The sequence below is a fragment of the Olea europaea genome, unplaced genomic scaffold (assembly GCF_002742605.1).
Source record: "Olea europaea var. sylvestris unplaced genomic scaffold, O_europaea_v1 scaffold1126, whole genome shotgun sequence".
Lineage (NCBI taxonomy): Eukaryota > Viridiplantae > Streptophyta > Magnoliopsida > Lamiales > Oleaceae > Olea > Olea europaea.
The window spans coordinates 220,901-225,280 of record NW_019228637.1 but is presented as its reverse complement, the minus strand read 5'-3'; positions in this window follow the sequence as shown (position 1 = coordinate 225,280).

Below are 4,380 nucleotides of genomic sequence, written 5' to 3'. Positions count from 1 at the left end.
ACAAAAACAAAAAAGAGAGGGGGGGGGGGGGGGGGGGATAAAACCAAATGGGAGGTTGGTGAGGTGGCAAGATTAGGACGGTTAATCTGTTAGTAATTTAAATTTTGTTTTATTAACACGCGCGAAATGGAGCGTGATAACATGTAGCGCTATGAAATGCTTACATTAAGGCGTTTGGGCTACACGACTAAGTGTGTTGCGGGAACTTTAGTTTGAGGAAAGAAATTTGGGTTTGATGCCTAGTACAGATGCCTTGTTTGTTGGGAATATCATCTTGGATCGGGTAGTTGTTAGTGCACCATAAGAGTTTATTCCACCAATTATATCTCTTGGTGGCAAATTTGGGCAAGTTTGATTAAACAATGCTATTTAGCATCCGCTATGATTGAACACCAAATTAAGTGACAATATTTAATAAGTTCGATTAAATAAATCATGTGATTTTATAAATGAATTTATCATTTAGGATATATTTGATTGCATTTATTTTCCATGAAAAATATCAGTTTTTCACCCAAATTCCTATTTTGGTGTGTTTGATTGTTATTTTTTTTATTGAAAATATTTTTCAACTTTCGAAAATATGCATAATTTTCCTTATTTTTAAGGAAAATATTTTCTTTGAGAGAGTAGTTTTTGTTTTCCTCAAAACAATGAAATCATATTATTTTTATAGGTGAAATTTTTCATACAGTTTGCCATCCAAATTCCTACTTTGAATGTTTGATTGCTATTTTTTTCATTAAAAATATTTTCCAACTTTTGAAAATATACATAATTTTCCTTGTTTTTTAAGGAAATATTTTTTTTGGGGAGAGTATGTTTTTATTTTCCTCAAAACAAGGAAAACATTTTTTTTCTTAGTGTTATTTTCCATGCTAATCAAACAGGCTCTTAATGTCATATAGTTGTCACCTAAACTGATACTTGATACTAGCGATAAATAGAGTTGCTTTTTTTTTTATTACACCTAAAATATAAATACGTTAATTTCAAAAAAAAAATTGTTTTTAGAGGGGTATATTCAATTAAAACTTTTAAAGACTTCCACGGGCTTTTTAAAGTGGGTGATTTTTATGGATTTTTATAATTTTTTAAGTGATTTCTATGGATTTGTTAAGAATTAATAAAAGTCTTCCATGAACTTCCGTAGACTTTGATTAAAACTTTTCATCTTTCAAATTCATTATATACCTAAAAGATTACAATCTTTTTTACTACCTAATTAACATTTTAGAGAACTATGATGCCCATTTTTTTTTTTTTTGGTAAAGTCACTAGTCACGGCCTGATCGTTCAAATTTAGCACGAATAAATCAATAAAAAAAACTTTTACATCAACTTCTAAGAGCATAACCAATTTTTTTTTTTTATTATTATTATTATTATGAAATTAACATAATTTCTAAACACAAATTGTTATTTTCAAAAGTCTAATGAGTAGAGAATTCTCCAAAAGTCACTGTCTATTTGAATATTACATGACTTATAGCGACTTATAAAAAGTTTCAATTGAATACTCCATAACTTATGTAGACTTTATTAAAATCTATAAAGTCCTCCCAATTAAATACACATAATCTTTTAGAAAGTTTTTAAAAGTCTCAATTGAATATATCTAAACTTGTTAATTCTTCAAAAGTTTTTATAAGTTCCAAATGAATACACCCCTTTAGTTTTTGTGCTAGTCTGGACTAACTCTCGAAATTTCTAATCCTTATTCGATTGGATACAAACAAGTGCACGACGTTAAAACAATTGTGATGGAAGTATCGGCACAAGATGATAGTATATTTAGCTTTGAAATTAATTAAATCCACCTTTTATCGAATAAGTAAAATTGGAATTTTTATTGCATTTTACTAAGTATATGTTTAGCTTGTGTTATTTGAAATTCAACTTTTATTGAATAGAGGGATTTATAGCAAATTTTCAAATTTCTCGAAAATCTCATTATAAGAAGTAGACAAATCATTATAAAAACAATTGTCATTTGAATCTACCTCATTATCAGTGGCCATGAAGCACATGTCGACAATTTCATCTTGATTTTCATTTTCTTCATGCTATTTATAATCACTCTCATCCCAAGTTGCTTGAAGTGCTTTCTTTTTGGGGAATCTCCTCTTTCTAAAACATTCAATCCTTTTGTGCTCAAGTTTGTTACAATCATAGCAAATAATCTTTTTGTTTTTTCTTTACCATTTTCTTCTTCTTTTTGAAGCCGTTGATTGTTGCGAAAGCCTCTCAATTTCTTAACAAGAAGGAGAAGATCATCATATTCTTCATCACTCATGTTTCGACTTGATGTGCCTTCATCAATTGATGATTTTAAAGCAATTTGACGTTTTGGAGGCTCATTGATTTCTTTTCTTTTCTTATTCTTGTTCCCCATTGTCTTGGCATGATTTAGCTCATAGGTCATCAAAGTTCCATAGAGCTCCTCTTATGTTCTCTACCTCATTGAACTCCAATCCTCTAAGAGAGACCTAAGAATTTCGCTTACAAGTTCACCATTAGTAAACTTTCTATCAAATCCTTTAAGACCATTAATCATTTTTCTTTATAGTTCCTTTTGGACTATCAGAAGTCTGGCCTCCAAATATTTTATTCTGCTAATTGTGGTGTGACTTATTACTCTTATGGAGCTTAGATTTATGGTTATAAGAAGACCATTTTCTCTGCGGTGTTAGAAAAGCTAATTACATAGTTTCAACAGTCTCAAACTGCATCCTATATTCCTCTTGAGCACATACAACAATAAAATCATTCAAATCCTATTTATCTTACTAAGCATTATAAGCAACCTTTAGCTGATTAAACTGGTTAGGAAGGCTATTTAGAACATAACAAACCAGGAAAGGATCTGCAATGGAAATCTTCATAATATGCTCCCTAGCTCCACTTGTACTATCATATCTCATATTCATTAATTTGTACGTTAGATCTCTAGTTTCAAATTTATCAGACTCAACAAATCTCTTTCCGATGGCATCCATAAAACTTTTGGTATTTTCATTGTCTAGAATAGTACCCATAATGGAATCAGATATAGAGCGCTTAATAATATTTTGAAACAAAGTTTGTTAGTCCTTTCCACTTTTCATACTCATCTACATATTCAGGAGTGCTCTTCTCTACGAGTCTCGGAGGCTGTTTCTCCATTGCAAAATCCAAGCACAAAAGATCAAGTGCTATTTTTACGTCTCATTTCTATCTCATATAATTATTTTCAGTCAAAATTTCAATAGCAGACAATTGACTCAAAAGAGATGAGGCATTTAAAACTATGGAAACATAAAATAGCATATTTAATATCATTGAAACATAATGCATGCAATCAATGAATGATAGCATATCCATCTAATTAACATGGGCTATTAATTAGATAGTCAGTAATTAATGTCAAAACCTTGTTGCGATAAGAGTCAAGGAGCATCATTATAAAGTCACCTTTGCGCTGACAATACAACACACTGTAATGTACTCTTAAAACATATCATGAAGCTAATTAACAAAACCACATTGATTTTCCAAACACCAACACCTTTTGGCAGAAGGAGATTTCTAGATCAAAGTAAACTCTTTAACTACCTATTTCATTTTCCAAAACATCAAATATAATAACACATTCGGACTAGATACTTATGCTATAATTCATAAATGTGATGCTAGCCCTCTTTTTTTGTAGAGAAATCCGAATGAATAATAACGAGTGTGTTACTCTGGCAGCTACCACTTACTTTTATTTCAAAATATTTCTCTCAATGAAAAACAATGATAGTCTTAAAACCCATGGAAAAGTTCAATCACAAAATAATAATTATGCAATAAATCATAATCATTAACTTGATGAAAGACAGAATTTAGATGCAATTGTAAGACAAAATTAGTAACAAAATTTGGATATATATTAAAATGAGAGTTTGTAAAGTCTAATCTTTTTAAGAACAATCGAGTATGTATAGTTGTTAAATTCAATATATGAGATATGAAATTTAAATGGACAAATAATAACATCATTTAAATATTTAAACATTTATATATACACACAAACTTGTACAGATGTACCGGAGTATGTGCGCGAGAAAAAAAATATGATAGAATGAAGTCCACTTAACCTTACTTGATAAATTAATAAATAAATAAGCTAAGTGTGTGTGTGTGTGTGTGTGTATATATATATATATATATATATATATAGAGAGAGAGAGAGAGAGAGAGAGAGAGAGAGAGAGGCGAGAATAGTGAACCTAATGATATCTTAACAATAAGGAAAGACCTAGACATGCAGTTAAATCAAAACATCTATATTTACCACTGCCAACGAAACTCTAGAAATTACTGGCTAATTTTAATTTTATTTTTTGGAGATTTGTC